Source organism: Papaver somniferum, chromosome 2 (genome assembly GCF_003573695.1).
Source record: "Papaver somniferum cultivar HN1 chromosome 2, ASM357369v1, whole genome shotgun sequence".
Taxonomy (NCBI): Eukaryota; Viridiplantae; Streptophyta; class Magnoliopsida; order Ranunculales; family Papaveraceae; genus Papaver; species Papaver somniferum.
This window is the reverse complement of record NC_039359.1, coordinates 121,036,823-121,055,537: the sequence shown is the minus strand read 5'-3', so window position 1 is coordinate 121,055,537 and position 18,715 is coordinate 121,036,823.

Here is an 18,715-nt window from a genome sequence, read left to right as displayed (position 1 = left end):
ATGGGACTGATCATCCCCACACGTCGGCAACTGGCCAATAGTGTGCGTTGTTAGGCCCGGCTAGCATACCACTTACGAGTGGCAACCTGGATGACCGTCAGGGACGGTGGGCACCTGGAAACTGTTCCACACAGTACTGCGCTAAAATATTGTCATTTCGATGACCTCTTCAACCTTGTGAACTTTCAGGATTCTTGGGTGGTGGTATGGGACGCCATTTAGGGTACCTGGTCGAGATATCCTCTTGGCACTGGCCAATTGCGATTCTTGGTATTATTGTGGGAACCTTCGGATTCCTGGGCAGGCGGTATGGGACGGTTGCTCAGAAGGTCTAAATTTTTGTTCACGATAAATTGAAGAAACCCGTGATTTCTGAGCATCTGGTATGGGACTTTTGCTCAGGAAATCCAAACCGAAGAGATTGTCCACAATAGCTTTGATTTTGAATTTCGAGGACGAAATTCTTTGAAGGGTGTGATAATGTAATACCCCGTGTTTTTAGCATGGCGCATGCTAAAAGATGCGCCATTTGCTTGTGATGAAGCTTCATCCAAAGCTTCCTTTGCATAGTGAGATGCATTTGGCTCGGGGCTATATTTGGTGCCAAGGAAGGCACATTGCGTTGACATATTGGCAAAAGTACAATGTTGCATCATCATGATACATTAGACCAGTTGGGTAGGTGGTCTCGAGATTGCAGCGTAATCATTGTGTAATATGGAGGCTGTTGGCCTAGAGCTAATATCGCACAATCATTGTGCATCAGGGCAGAAAACGCTGGCCGAACGAGTGTTGCGCGATCATTGTACGCAATCATTGCGGATGAACAAAATCATTGCGATGAACAGTGAAGCATGCATGTCATTTCGGTCCCCTTTCCATACTTTTAGAAATTCCATTAAGACATATATAGGGAGGGGTAGTTGGTTGAAGGTGCATATGCGGACTATGTACCAAGTAAGCTTCATAACTTAGACGGAAGAGTATAAACGACGCCAAGGTTTATTTATAGTTGTGTAGCCTTTCTAAGAAGGCATTTGATGCTTAGGCATCACTATGCCATATCGCGGACCCGATGACGCATAATCATTGTGCATCTTGAAGGAATGTCCTATACGGACCAGGCCGTTACCATTATTGTTAGGCCACGTCCTTGCAATCGAGTTGGTTTAAGTTTCTGTCCCTTCGAGGATGAACTACGGTCTGTGCTTGATACTTTTAGACTACGGAAAGGTACATAGGCAGCCGCAATGAGTTGCAGCATTGCCGGTCTAGCACTTTGTTGCTCATATCATCTAATTGTGAGATGATTGCGACATTCTGGCCTCTCATATCATCTGGCTCGGTAGCTCGACGCAAGATATGATTGTGGCCAAAATTGATGAAGCAAGTTGCATTCCAGTCAGTGGATGCTCATACTTCCTCTCAAGTCGTTCGACATATGCAAAAACCCGAGTGTCTTAATTTAGCTCAAGAGGAGTCCATGTTTTCTAAAGAAACCCTTCGCGGAACAAGGGTAAGTTGGAACGGTATGGAAGCTAAGTTAGCTGCATCATGCTCCACGAGCATGCTTTCAAAGGTGAATGGACGTGCATTTGCCTAACTTTAAGGCCCTGATCATAGCTTCATGATGGCGCACCGGGGAAGCTACGGCCAGCGGGGAAACGCGCCAAAGGCGTAATTTTCTGATCCGTCACAGTTGGTATCAGAGCAAGTTCCGAGAAAACTTTAGGGACTGTGCGGAGTGGACTTGTCCACGAGTATTTTCCTTAATGGAAACTTAAAGTTGGAGAGTAGGCCAACTTTTGCGCGGAAAGAGTTGGTAACTGCTATGCCAGTTACTTTGCGAATCGAGTTGAGTTTGTACATGTGTTGTGAGTTTGTATGGCCTAAGTGGCATCCCACTCACGAGTGGATATCCGGAAGACCGTCTGGGATGGTGGGTAGACCATGGGACTGATCATCCCCACACGTTGGCAACTGGCCAATAGTGTGCGTTGTCAGGCCCGGCTAGCATCCCATTTACGAGTGGAAACCTGGATGACCTTCAGGGACGGTGGGCAACTGGAAACTGTTCCACACAGTACTGCGCTAAAATCTTGTCATTTCAATGACATCTTCAACCTTGTGAACTTTAAGGATTCTTGGGTGGTGGTATGGACGCCATTTAGGATACATGGTCGAGATATCCTCTTGGCACTGGCCAATTGCGATTCTTGGTATTGTTGTGGGCACCTTTGGATTCCTGGGCAGGTGGTATGGGATGGTTTCTCAGAAGGTCTAAATTGTTGTTCACGATAAATTGAAGAAACCCGTGATTTCTGAGCATCTGGTATGGGACTTCTGCGCAGGAAATTCAAACCGAAGAGATTGTCCAGAATAGCTTTGATTTTGAATTTCGAGGACGAAATTCTTTAAAGGGTGTGATAATGTAGCACCCCGTGTTTTTAGCATGGCGCATGCTAAAAGATGCGCCATTTTCTTGTGATGAAGCTTCATCCAAAACTTCCTTTGCATAGTGAGATGCATTTGGCTCGGGGACATATTTGGTTCCAAGGAAGGTACGTTGCGTAGGTATATTGGCAAAATTCCAATGTTGCATCATCATGATGCATTAGGCCAGTTGGGTAGGGGCCTCGAAATTGCAGCGTAATCATTGTGTATTATGGAGGCTATTGTCCTAGAGCTAATATCGCTCAATAATTGTGCATCAGGCCAGAGAGGGATAGCCGAACGAGTGTTGCACAATCATTGTACGCAATCATTGCGGATGAACACAATCATTGCGAAGTAACGAAATCATTGCGGATGAACACAATCATTGCGATGAACAGTGAAGCAGGCATGTCATTTTGGTCCACTTTCCATACTTGTAGAAATTCCATTAAGACATATATAGGGAGGGGTAGTTTGTTGAAGGTGCATATGCATACTATGTACCAAGTAAGCTTCATGAAAAAGCGGGGGTCTAAGAACACCACCCAATATTTCGCTTAGCAATCTGTATGGACTAACTCCGAAATACTTTGCTAGAGAATCAACTAGACAGTCAGACTCAATCTAGATAAAAGTATCTCAAGGAGTTAATATCTCTCTCTTGATTTGATTTTTACTCAAGGTAAAATCAATAACAAGTATTAATCAAATACAAGGAATAACTTGGACGGTACCAAAGACCAATGTCCAAGGATCAATCAATATCAATCAACAACCAAAGGTTGGATTTCCAATTGATGATCACGAACGCAAAACCTGTATTATTTCAATTATATAAAATATAATGCGGAAAAGAAATAACACAGACATCAGAAGTTTTGTTAACGAGGAAACCGCAATTGCAGAAAAACCCCGGGACCTAGTCCAAATTGAATACACACTGTATTAAGCCGCTACAGACACTAGCCTACTCCAAGCTAACTTCAAACTGGACTATAGTTGAATCCCAATCAGTCTCCCACCGGTCCAAGGTACAGTTGTACTCCTACGCCTCTGATCCCAGCAGGATACTGCGAACTTGATTCCCTTAGCTGATCTCACCCACAAACAAGAGTTGCTGCAACCCAAAATCACAGACTTGATAATAAACAGATCTATCTCACACAGAAAAGTATATCAAAGGATAAATTTGTATCCCACAGATAAACCCTAGGTTTTGTTCCGTATTAAGATATAAAATCAAGGTGAACAGGAACCAATTGATAATACGGTCTTATATTCCCGAATAACAGCCTAGATTAATCAATTACCTCTCTACAATCCTTCCTGACTACACAGGCGGTTTGTCGAGGAATCACAAACAGTGAGACGAAGATGTTTGTGACTTCTTTATCTTGCCTATCGGAGAATTCTCACGATCTCAAGCCAATCAAAGATTGTACTCGTACGATAGAAGATGCAAGATCTGATCACACAACTACGATAAAAGTAGTATCAGTCTGGCTTCACAATCCCAATGAAGTCTTTAAGTCGTTAACCTGGTTTTAGAGAAGAAAACCAAAGGTTAAAGGATAATCGACTCTAACGAGCGCACTAGTATCACACAGACGTGTGGGGATTAGTTTTGCACAATGCTAGATCTCTCCTTGATATAGTCTTCAAATCAGGGTTTTGCCATAGTTACAAAGCAATCCATATTCACTGTTAGATGAAAACCTGATTTAGATTCAAGCTAATATTTCTCAACCATTAGATCGAAAACTTAGCTTGTCACACACACTTGGGTAGACGTTTACTGGGTTTGTGAAACCATGCCCAAATGTGTACGTGTATGTTGGTTCAACATAGTAACCCAAAAGGTCAACCATATGAGCATTTCATATTAACCTTGTTCTTCTTCACCATAACTAGTTCAATTGACTCAAATGAACTAGTTAGAGAGTTGTTCAATTGCTATGAGATCTTATGTAACCACACAAGACACAATTGAAACAAAGATCATTCGATTCGATTGAATCGGCTCATCAACTTTATAGCCACGGTATGCATAAAGCATTCCTTAGTAATTTAAGTTTCATGTTCAGAGCACATCTTTAGATCATAACCACTTAAGCTCACAAACAAGTTCGCGGACTTAAGACAACCGGTGGAGTTTTCCAAACTCAGCAGAAAATCTCGGCAAAGAGACTTTCTCCAGTTCGCGGACTAGGTTCGCGGACTGAGTTCGTGGACTTACACGCAAACGAGTTTTTGGAAAATCCCAGCAGAAATTCTCGGTACAAGAACTTCTGTCAGTTCGCGGACTTGGCAAAGCCAATTTCTCCGGTTTCTCCCAATCAACAAAGTTCGAAAACTTCGGATTAAGGAATACATGTTTATGTAATCTAAACTTTCATTTCAATCATTGAGACATTCACAGAGGACGTTATATAGCCGTTACTCACAGACCGTTTCGCGTCAGAGAAATTCTCAAAGTAATTGAAACTTTTAATGACTTTCGTCACTATGTGAAGATAAACTTGATCAAAGAGAAACACTTTACCAACACATGATTTCGAGATATAGATAGGAGAGATATACTCGTCTCGAAATATCAAATGTGTATGATCCAGTCTATATAGCATACGACTTTTGTCTCATAAGAAGTAGGAGATAGAAGAGATAGACTTTTGAGTGATAGATAAGTTCAAGTCTCCACATACCTTTTTGTTGATGAAGTTCCACGGTTCCTTGAGTAGATCTTCGTCGTTGTATGATGAATCACCATGAAGTCCTTGAGCTCAACTACACTTTTATATCCTAGTCTGAGACTTAGCTATGTAGGCTAGAAATCAAGACTTATAGTTTTGATCACTAACATTGACAAACATGCTTGAGATAGCAACGCGTGCGAGGTCGACGGAGCTATGCTCTAATAATCTCCCCCTTTGTCAATTTTAGTGATAAAACTATTAATACATATGGAATACAAAAAAGATAAACTTTAGTGGCTTCTATTCCATAGTCTAATCTTCAACGTTCCCTGAAATCTTCGTCCTTCCAAGTACTCCAATGATCTCAAAGGTTGTAAGTTTAGCATCACCGTTGTTAAAGATCCGTATCTATAACAATGAGAGAAATCGAGATTCTCGATCATTATTATACTGTGTAATAGTATTATAATGTAACATCAAAGTCCAATTGTATCACGACTTTAACAATAACACTATGGTGATATGTATCACTCCCCCTTAGTCAATAATCCATCTCGGTCGTGGAAACCACTCCCCCTTACACAATGATCCAAAAACCATATGTATTTGTAGTGTGAACTACAATATTTCTCCCCCTTTTTGTCAATAAAATTGGCAAAGGTGCAAGAACGGGATCATAATGAAATTTCCACAAGAGACATTTCGTAGACTAAAAAAAATACATTGAAAAAGTGGGGGTCTAACAACACCACCTAATATTTCTCTTAGCAATTTGTCTAGAGAAACTCCAATATACTTTTTATGAGAATCAACTAGACAGTTAGACTTAATCAATAAAAATATATATCAAAGAGTTTATAACTCAATCTCTCGATTTGATCTTTACTCAAGCAAATGGAAATTTGCGAGTCTTTATCAAAGAGAGATAACTTTGACGGTACCAAAGACCAATATCCAAGGATCAATCAATATCAATCAACAACCAAAGGTTGGATTTCCAATTGATGATCTTTAACGCACAACCTGTATTATTTCAGTTATATAAAAAATATAATGCGGAAAAGAAATAACACACACACACCAGAAGTTTTGTTAACGAGGAAACCGCAAATGCAGAAAAACCCCGGGACCTAGTCCAGATTGAATACACACTGTATTAAGCCGCTACAGACACTAGCCTACTCCAAGCTAATTTCGGACTGGACTATAGTTGAACCCCAATCACTATCCCACCGATCCAAGGTACAGTTGTACTCCTACGCCTCTGATCCCAGCAGGATACTGCGCACTTGATTCCCTTAGCTGATCTCACCCACAACCAAGAGTTGCTGCAACACAAAATCACAGACTTGATAATAAACAAATCTGTCTCACAAAGAAAAGTCTATCAAAGGATAAATCTGTCTCCCACAGATAAACCCTAGGTTTTGTTCCGTCTTAATTTATAAAATCAAGGTGAACAGGAACCAATTGATAATCCGGTCTTATATTCCCGAAGAACAGCCTAGATTAATCAATCACCTCTCTACAATCCTTCCTGACTACGCATGAGGTTTGTCGAGGAATCACAAACAGTGAGACGAAGATGTTTGTGACTTCTTTATCTTGCCTATCGGAGAACTCTCACGATCTCAAGCCAATCAATGGATTGTACTCGTACGATAGAAGATGCAAGATGAGATCACACAACTACGATAAAAGTAGTATCGGTCTGGCTTCACAATCCCAATGAAGTCTTTAAGTCGTTAACCTGGTTTTAGAGAAGAAAACCAAAGGTTAAAGGAGAATCGACTCTAGCGAGCGCACTAGTATCACACAGATGTGTGGGGATTAGTTTTGCACAATGCTAGATGTCTCCTTTATATAGTCTTCAAATCAGGGTTTTTCCTTAGTTACAAAGCAATCCATATTCACCGTTAGATGAAAACCTGATTTAGATTCAAGGTAATATTTCTCAACCGTTAGATCGAAAACTTAGCTTGTCACACACACTTGGGTAGACGTTTACTGGGTTTATGAAAACCATGCCCAACGTGTACGTGTATGTTGGTTCAACATAGTAACTCAAAAGGTTAACCATATGAGCATTTCATATTAACCTTGTTCTTCTTCTTCACCATAACTAGTTCAATTGACTCAAATGAACTAGTTAAAGAGTTGTTCAATTGCTATGAGATCTCATGTAACTACACAAGACACAATTGAAACAAAGATGATTCGATTCGATTGAATCGGCTCATGAACTTTATAGCCACGGTTTGCATAAAACATTTCTTAGTAATTTAAGTTTCATGTTCAGAGCACATCTTTAGATCATAACCTCATAAGCTCACAAACAAGTTCGCGGAATTAAGACTACCGGTGGAGTTTTCCAAACTCAGCAGAAAATCTCGGCAAAGAGACTTTCGCCAGTTCGCGGACTTACACGCAAACGAGTTTTGGAAAATCCCAGCAGAAATTCTCGGTACAAGAACTTACGTCAGTGCGCGGACTGGGTTCGCGGACTTAGCAAAGCCAATTCCTTCGGTTTCTCTTAATCAACAAAGTTCGAAAACTTCGGATTAAAGAATACATGGTTATGTAATCTAAACTCTCATTCCAATCATCGAGACATTCTCAGAGGACATTATATAGTCGTTATTCACAGACCGCGTCAGAGCAATTCTCAAAGTAATTGAAACTTTTCATGACTTTCGTCACTAGGTGAAGATAAACTTGATCAAAGCGAAACGCTTTACCAACACATGATTTCGAGATATAGATAGGAGAGATATACTCGTCTCGAAATATCAAATGTGTATGATCCAGTCTATATAGCATACTACTTTTGTCTCATAAGAAGTAGGAGATAGAAGAGATAGACTTTTGAGTGATAGATAAGTTAAAGTCTCCACACACATTTTTGTTGATGAAGTTCCACGGTTCCTTGAGTAGATCTTCGTCGTTGTATGATGAATCGCCATGAAGTCCTTGAGCTCAACTACACTTTTATATCCTAGTCCGAGACTTAGCTATGTAGGCTAGAAATCAAGAATTATAGTTTTGATCACTAACATTGACAAACATGCTTGAGATATCAACGCATGCGAGGTCGACCGAGCTATGCTCTAACAATCTCCCCCTTTGTCAATTTTAGTGACAAAACTATTAATACATATGGAATACAAAAAAGATAAAATTTAGTGTCTCCTATTCCATATTCTAATCTTCAACGTTCCCTGAAATCTTCGTCCTTCCAATTACTCCAATGATCCAAAGGTTGTAAGTTTAGCATCATCGTTGTTGAAGATCCGTATCTATAACAATGAGAGAAATAGAGATTCTCGATCATTATTATACAGTGTCATAGTATTATTATGTAACATCAAATTCCAATTGTATCACGACTTCAATAATAACACTATGGTGATATGTATTGCTCCCCCTTAATCAATACTCCATCTCGATCATGGAAACCACTCCCCCTTACACAATGATCTAAAAACCATATGTATTTGTAGTGTGAACTACAATATTTCTTCCCCTTTTTGTCAATAAAATTGGCAAAGGTACAAGAACGGGATCATAATGAAATTTCCACAAGAGACATTTCATAGACTAAAAGAAAAATACATATCAACTTGATTTAGATGCAATTATAAAGCCGAAGCTAAATGCATTCATCAAGGAGTTTTAAGATACAAGATAACCCCTATAAAATTCCACATCCGCACACCCCGCAAGATATTACCATTAAGCACAAGTTCAAAAGAACTCTCTCCCATTTGATGTCATTCCCGAGAGAACAACAAGAGCGACCTTAATTTCGAAAGAAAAGGAGGATTTTTAATTGGACACCAAAAACCATAGGAAAATAATTTTCTATATCCAAAACTCAATTAAATTAATCACAAGTAAACCCATGATTAATTTAATTGGAATACGCAACTAAATCAAACCATAAAAGTGATCAATTTAATTGATTGTGCTCAGCATAAGTAAACTTACGGAGCTACGACTAAATCAACCAATAGAAAATAGTTAGTATAGCCGTTCATATACTCAACAAAAGAACTTGTGGAGTATATGAAAACTCAATTAGACTAATTACAAGAGAACCTATAATTAATCTAATTGGAAAACAAACAACCAAACTAATCACGACTGTAATCAATTTAATTGTCAAAAGTTTTGCTCGAAAAAAGAAGACTTTCGGAGCAAATAACTAAATAACCAACCAAGATGATTAATTTAGTTCATAATTCTCAACATATAGCATCTTATGGAACAACCAACAAAGCCAATAAGAATAATCGACTTAGTTGTATCGTGCTCAACATAAGACACACAATGGAGCCTTCACGGTAATACAAAAAGAATGGATCAAAGCAGATCAATACCGCGGAATACATACAAGGATTTATTCTATCTTTCCATCACTATATGCATAATGACATAATAAACTTTATCCTTGTCACAAAAAAGATTTTATCCTATTTTCCATCAAATAAATGACTGCATAGGCATAACTTTTGTATTTTTCAAAAGTCCATTCGTCCTTTCATCAATACGAAAACCAATTCATGAACGACTTTACTTTTGACAACATATGGGACCTTAAAGTTCACGGACGCAAACAATACATATCCCATAAAAATATTGCAGTATCACAAAATCATAAAGATTAATACTACAACAACAATCTTTGCTCTTAGAAGGTAGAATCAATCTTTTTCGCATGGATTTATATCAAGAGTGGTTACCAAAAGCGTATAAAAATATTTCCTTAACAAAGAAGAACATACAAAGTCATCGACGACTATGCACCATAGTTCACATGAGATGATTGTGAACACTCAAGAATATATAGCAATGTGAACTACTACCCATTCTCGAACTTCCTTCTTTGTGATTCACCAACATCACTCTTGTAACAACCACAAAATATCTTAGAATAGGATTTCTCCAAGAATCCCAGTGCCCAAGTCCAAGAGAATAGAACAAGTGCAACGGAACGGAGCAAACACTAAAAAACAAGAGACATGACAAAGACCAATATTAACTCATCCAAATTCAACAATTCTCATCTCCATTTTGAAGATAATTCAATAAGGAAGAGAATGCAAAAATAATGAGGTAAATTCGAGTTCGGACAAAGAAGTTACGGCCAAAACAAGTTTACCGAATATCGACGTCAAGTATGCATACGGGTTTGCGAACTTAAACCCCTGGATTTTGATTTTGAATACTGTTATGCATATTTGGTATGTGTACCATGTAGTCCAAACATCCCGAACTATTATTTTCAAACCTAAACATTTAAGAGCCTTAAATACAGATCAAGTTAGGTAGAAATGAACGATAAGCAAGATTATTATAAGTATTTTAAGCAAATAAAAGTACAAATCTTGCTCAAGTTTATAGACATACCTTTTTAGATGAATCCAATCGAATTCTACCGCCTTACCGAACATAATCTGTGTGCCTCAATTCTTGTGCTTCCTTCACCATATACAAAGCAGGGCATTCCTTGGTGAGGATGCACTTCCAACACAATCAAGTTGCGTTGGGGTGAACAAAGTCTTGCTCACCACAAGTGACCTTTGGATTATCATGAAAGAGATCACTTTTAGAACCTTTCACATCCAATTCCATTTTTCCAAAAAACTTGTTAAGTTCCAACATCATGGATACTGCCTTTTCCATAGTCATGGAGTTTTCTGGAAGATCATTCCTTTTCACACTCAAAACATCAATGTCTTTCTTCGGTATCCACTTCTGAATGCGCTTAGGAACAGTCGAAACCTTCTTCCCATCACTCTATTCTAGAATTCTTGGAAGAGAATTGGATTGACTATTCTTTTGCAAGTTAGTCTTTCTCCAATTGGGAGCATCGGATCTTATCTTCATCTTTACGAATTTATCCTTTTGATAACCATTACGATTATGAAAAGGATTCGTATGACGTTTATAGGCAAATATAAGTCTATCATAGCACTGATTCCTTTTCCTAAATGTTGGAAAATTACAACATGTAACGTTAATAGGATCAGTATTAACGTATGATCTTGGTTTCACAACTTCTTGTGATGTCCAAACAAGAACATCATGAAGTTTCTCATTCCTTATACGGAAACGACATCTCCTTTCCAAGTGACCTTTATTTCCGCAATAGTGGCAAACATAAGGAATGTTCTTACCTCGATCTATGTGTGCTTACTTTGGAGGTTGATAAACTTTGCTCTTTTGAACCTTATCTGCCGGAGACGGTATTTCACTTTTGCCATCAGTGGAAACCTTTTATTGAGAAGAATAACTAGCCTTGACAAATTTTACCTCTTTGCTAGTAATTAGAGCATCTATTCCCTTATAGCCCAATCCTCGTGTATCACGATGATTTTTACTTGCTCCTAACATAGTGGTTAATTTTCTTGAACTAGTATTGAACTTTTTCAAGTCATCTTCCAACATCTTGATTTTATCAAGAGCAGCAGCTAAATCATCCTCAAGGCGTTTTTCTCGAGTGAGATAAGCGCTTTCTCTGTCGTCAAAACTTGTTTGCTGGAAGCTAAACCTTTCTTCATATTCTGCAAGTTTCTCTTCCAATATAAAGTACTTTTGATAAAGATTATCACATTCAAGTGACTTCATACGTAGGTTTTCCTCAGAATCCTTGAGGATCGATTCGATGGAACGATTCGAAAAATAAACACCTGCGTAGCATCTTCTCAATTTCTTGTTTTCTCGATAGAGAGGAGTAAGAAGAGGTGTGACATGAGAAGTTGTAATCTTCTTCATATTCCACGAATCCAAAAACTTAACATACTCTGAGACTTCCTCATCAACATCTCTATCAATATCTGAATCACCTTCATCAGAAAGTTCATCCAACTGTTCTTCTAGGAGAGTTTCCCAATCAACAATTTTTACATCAAGAGAATGTTTGGATATTTAATTAGATGTGACAGTTCTCTCAGGTGAATCCAAGCTTTTAGAATCATCTGGTAATTTCTGATCTGGTACGTTATTAGAGATAGACTCGTCCATAATCAGATCGCTACAAACACGGACTTATAAGGTCTTTAACGTGTTTGCCTGCTCTGATACCAATTGAAAAGCGGGGGTCTAACAACACCACCCAATATTTCGCTTAGCAATCTGTATGGACAAACTACAATATACTTTTTATGAGAATCAACTAGACAGTTAGACTCAATCAATAAAAAGATATATCAAAGAGTTTATATCTCAATCTCTCGATTTGATCATTACTCAAGCAAATGGAAATTTGTGAGTCTTTATCAAAGAGAGATAACTTGGACGGTACCAAAGACCAATGTCCAAGGATCAATCAATATCAATCAACAACCAAAGGTTGGATTCCCAATTGATGACCTTTAGCGCACAACCTGTATTATTTCAATTATATAAAAGATATAATGCGGAAAAGAAATAACACAGACACCAGAAGTTTTGTTAACGAGGAAACCGCAAATACAGAAAAACCCCGGGACCTAGTCCAGATTGAATACACGTTGTATTAAGCCGCTACAGACACTAGCCTACTCCAAGCTAACTTCAGACTGGACTATAGTTGAACCCCAATCAGTCTCCCACCGATCCAAGGTACAGTTGTACTCCTACACCTCTGATCCCAGCAGGATACTTCGCACTTGATTCCCTTAGCTGATCTCACCCACAACCAAGAGTTGCTGCAACCCAAAATCGCAGACTTGATAGTAAACAAATCTGTCTCACACAGAAAAGTCTATCAAAGGATAAATCTGTCTCCCACAGATAAACCCTAGGTTTGTTCCGTCTTAAGATATAAAATCAAGGTGAACAGGAACTAATTGATAATCCGGTCTTATATTCCCGAAAAACAACCTAGATTAATCAATCACCTCTCTACAATCCTTCCTGACTACACAGGCGGTTTGTCGAGGAATCACAAACAGTGAGACTAAGATGTTTGTGACTTCTTTATCTTGCCTATCGGAGAACTCTCACGATCTCAAGCCAATCAATGGATTGTACTCGTACGATGGAAGATGCAAGATCAGATCACACACCTACGATAAAAGTAGTATCGGTCTGGCTTCACAATCCCAATGAAGTCTTTAAGTCGTTAACTTGGTTTTTGAGAAGAAACCCAAAGGTTAAAGGAGAATCAAATCTAGCGAACGCACTAGTATCACACATACGTGTGGGGATTAGTTTTGCACAATGCAAGATGTCTCCTTTATATAGTCTTCAAATCAGGGTTTTGCCTTAGTTACAAAGCAATCCATATTCACTGTTAGATGAAAACCTGATTTAGATTCAAGCTAATATTTCTCCACCATTAGATCGAAAACTTAGCTTGTCACGCACATTTGGGTAGACGTTTACTGGGTTTTTGAAAATCATGCCCAAACGTGTACATGTATGTTGGTTCAACATAGTAACGAAAAAGGTTAACCATATGAGCATTTCATATTAACCTTGTTCTTCTTCACCATAACTAGTTCAATTGACTCAAATGAACTAGTTAAAGAGTTGTTCAATTGCTATGAGATCTTATGTAACTACACAAGACACAATTGAAACAAAGATGATTCGATTCGATTGAACCGGCTTATGAACTTTATAGTCACGGTTTGCATAAATCATTCTTTAATAATTTAAGTTTCATGTTCAGAGCACATCTTTAGATCATAACCTCTTAATCTCACAAACAAGTTCGCGGACTTAAGACAACCGGTGGAGTTTTCCAAACTCAGCAGAGAATCTCGGCAAAGAGACTTTCGCAAGTTCGCGGACTTACATTCAAACGATTTTTTGGAAAATCCCAGCAGAAATTCTCGGTACAAGAACTTCTGTCAGTTCGCGGACTTGGCAAAGCTAATTCCTCCGGTTTCTCTCAATCAACAAAGTTCGAAAACTTCGGATTAAGGAATACATGGTTATGTAATCTAAACTCTCATTCCAATCATTGATACATTCTCAGGGGACGTTATATATCCGTTATTCACAGACCGTTTCGCGTCAGAGCAATTCTCAAAGTAATTGAAACTTTTCATGACTTTCGTCACTAGGTGAAGATAAACTTGATCAAAGCGAAATGCTTTACCAACACATGATTTCGAGATATAGATAGGCGAGATATACTCGACTCGAAATATCAAATGTGTATGATCCATTCTATATAGCATACGACTTTTGTCTCATAAGAAGTAGGAGATAGAAGAGATAAACTTTTGAGTGATATATATGTTCAAGTCTCCACATAACTTTTTGTTGATGAAGTTCCACGGTTCCTTGAGTAGATCTTCGTCGTTGTATGATGAATCACCATGAAGTCCTTGAGCTCAACTACACTTTTCTATCCTAGTCCGAGACTTAGCTATGTAGGATAGAAATCAAGACTTATAGTTTTGATCACTAACATTGACAAACATGCTTGAGATAGCAACGCATGCGAGGTCGACCGAGCTATTCTCTAACATACATATCAACTTAATTTAGATGCAATCATAAGGCCGAAGCTAAATGGATTCATCAAGGAGTTTTAATATACAAGATAACCCCTATAAAATTCCACAGCCGCACACCCCGCAAGATATTACCATTAAGCACAAGCTCAAAAGAACTCTCCCCCATTTGATGTCATTCCCGAAGGAACAACAAGAGCGACCTTAATTTCGAAAGAAAAGAAGAATTTTTAAATTGGACACCAAAAACCATAGAAATGATTTTCTATATCTAAAACCCAACCAAATTAATCACAAGAAAACCCATGATTAATTTAATTGGAATACGCAACTAAATTAAACCACATAAGTGATCAATTTAATTGAAGGTGCTCAACATAAGTAAACTTACGGAGCTACGACTAAGATAATCATACGGAGACGACTAACTTAATCCTTCACATACTCAACATAAGGAAAAACCTTACGGAATATACCACTACATCAACCAATAGAACATGATTAGTATATCCGTTCATATACTCAACACAAGAACTTGTGGAATATATGAAAACTCAACTATACTAATTACAAGAGAACTTATAATTAATCTAATTGGAATACAAACAACCAAACTAATCACAAAAGTAATCAATTTAATTGTCAAAGGATTTGCTCGACAAAAGAAGATTTTCGGAGCAAATAACTAAATAACCAACCAAGATGATTAATTTAGTTCCATAATGCTCAACATATAGCATCTTATGGACAACCAACAAAGCCAATAAGAATAATCGACTTAGTTGTATCGTGATCAACATAAGACACACAATGGAACCTTCACGGTAAAACATAGCAAAATGGATCAATGAAGATCAATACCGTGGATAACATACAAGGATCTATTCTATTTTCCATCATAACGACATAATAGACTTTATCCTTGTCAAACAAAAGATTTTATCCTATTTTCCATCAAATACATGACTGCATAGGCATAACTTTTGTAATTGTCAAAAGTCCATTCGTCCTTTCATCAATACGAACATCAATTTATGAACGACTTTACTTTTGACACAATATGGGACCTTCAAGTTCACAGACGCAAACAATACATATCCCATAAAAATATTGCAATACTTCAAAACAGATTAATACTGCAATAATATCATTCTCCAAATATTTTTAGAATTTAAAAACCAATAAACCTAAAAAATAACATAAGAAGATGAAAACAAAAATAGTTATGTGTAGTCACAATCATCGCTATTCAAAGCACTAGTTATTCTTCCAACTAAACCAAAAAGAAGATATACTAGGCGACAATTCTTTTGAGATATTCTTTATCATTCCCGAACTCCTTGTTATCGACAACCATCGGGACATAAGGTGCACGGAGATAAGTGTCAATACCCACGAACTATCTTGGCTGAAGAGGTCGAATTAGGGTCCTCTGAATTTCCAAAGATTTATACACGAACGTCTTTATTTCATAAATCTCCCTTCTTATTTCCTTTAACTCATCAAGAACATCGGAAAACTTCTGAGAGTTAGAAGGAACAACCCTGGGTTTTCTTGTATTCCTTCTTTTTCTTTTCAGGGACTTAGAAACAAGAGATTTTTCTTTTTCCTTGATTGAAGACTTAACAATCATGTTGACATCCTTTCCATCTGACGACATAGTGCTTTGAGAACAATTATAAACAACTGGATTTGTGTGATTGAATCACTTAACTCAACAAGCAGTCTTATATAGAATGTCAAGAAGAAAAAGGATTATAGGGTTCGAAACTTATAGACAGGTTCGAATACGCCCAACTCTAAAACCTTATAAAGAGTAGAATTGTTGATAATAACCCTTTCTTTTATTTGATAGACAAAAAATAACAAAACTAAGAAAAGAAGGAAAAACTCTTCCGAATCCTCAACACTCAATCTTGTCTCTTTTCGAACAGGAACATGAGACAAGATATTCCCAACAACACAATCAAGTTGTGTTGCGATGAACAACGATTTGTCCATCATTTTCCTCATGGGAGGAATCCTCTGATCTTTGTCTATCAAAACGATTTGACCATATTTTCTTTTTAAATGGTATTATTCTATCCTTGGAAACCAACTTCTTAGACGAAGATAAGATCCTACATACCTCGGCGGTCTTCTGAGCAAGTTTCAGCTTCCTTGATAATCGATCTGCTCTTCGTTGAAGTTTGCTGGCGTGCCTTATTTGGTGCTTGTATTTGTAACACCTTGATAGTTCGTGTCCATTCATCGAACAAAACGAGCACGTCAAACTTGGATAATATTCAGGCATCTGAAATGTGCAAGCAGACAGACATACAGTTGATCCTGAAACATCACTGAAAGGGTTTCCAGTTATCGGATTCAAAGAATCTTCCAGCTTGATTGGGTTTCCCTCTTCTCCGAACCCATTGAGGTTGATATATGTATTGCTACAAGTATCAAAATCGATGTTTTCACAAAGAATCCCTGTACTTGATTTCCTATCTTCATCGGAATCATAGGTTTCAGACATTTCATCAAGTGTTACAACTAGACCTTTGTTCCCAGTGTATTTTCTACGATTTGGTCATTCGTTAGCAAAATGACAAAAACCCTTACACTTAAAGCACTGAGGCATGTCCTCGTCATCAGCCTCGTCAGCATCCCTGTTTTTAGGAGGTACGCGACCGTGAGGTTTGTCTGATGACTTGGGTTTTTCTCTTGAAAACCATTTACTTCTCTTCAACAGAAGATCCCTAAACTGTCTTGTGATCAAGGAGACTGATTTGTCAAGATCTTCATCCGAAAAATCATCCTCAAACTGATCATCCTCAGAGACATGAACACTCTTACCTTTGACCAGTAATTTAGTGTTCTTTTGTGCTTTAAAGGCAACATCCTTACCGACTTTGGATGTATGCTCATGGTCAAAGATCTTAAGCTTTCCAACCAAGGTGTTTCTGGAAAGATTATCGAGGTTATTTCCCTCAACGATGACATGCTTCTTAGACTCGTATCTAGATGGCAGCGATTTGAGAATTTTCATCACAATGTCCTTTTCAGGAATAGTCTTACCCAATGCAAAAGATCAATTAACAATTTCAGACACTTTGTGATTAAACTCATTAAATGTTTCTTCATCTGCCATACGAAGGTTCTCCCAATCGGAATTAAGGTTTTGAAGCCTATCATCCTTTTCACTGGAGTTGCCTTCAAATACGGTTTCTAAGATATCCCAAGAATATTTAGATCTAGTGCAGTTTGTCACATGATGCTGAAGATTTGGGGTAATGGCGTGTATGATAGCATTCAAACCGTCGAAATTTTGCTTTGCAGCAATTATCTCAATAGTGGAGTATTCACCAATAGGTTTGGGAATGTTTACATCACCGAATGCCACAACGGGAGCATCATAGCCATTAACCATATATACCCATGATTGAAAATCACGTGATTGAAGAAAAGCTCGCACAACAATTTTCCACCATAAGTAATTGGAGCCATCAAAGACTGGTGGTACGTTAATAGAGATAACACCTCTGTCCATAGAGTCAGATCACTACAAATATAGACTGATGAGGTATTAGCGTGTTTGCCTGCTCTGATACCAATTGAAAAAGCGGGGGTCTAACAACAACACCTAATATTCCGCTTAGCAATCTGTGTGGACTAATTCTGAAATACTTTGCTAGAGAATCAACTAGACAGAGAGACTCAATCTAGATAAAAGTATTTCAAGGAGTTAATATCTCTCTCTTGATTTGATTATTACTCAAGCTAAAATCAATAGCGAGTCTTAATCAAATACAAGGAATAACTTGGACGGTACCAAAGACCAATGTCCAAGGATCAATCAATATCAATCAACAACCAAAGGTTGGATTTCCAATTGATGATCACGAACGCACAACCTGTACTATTTCAATTATATAAAATATAATGCGGAAAACAAATAACACAGACACCATAAGTTTTGTTAACGAGGAAACCGCAAATGCAGAAAAACCCCGGGACCTAATCCATATTGAATACACACTGTATTAAGGCGCTACAGACACTAGCCTACTCCAAGATAACTTCGGACTGGACTATAGTTGAACCCCAATCAGTCTCCCACCGATCCAAGGTACAGTTGTACTCCTACGCCTCTGA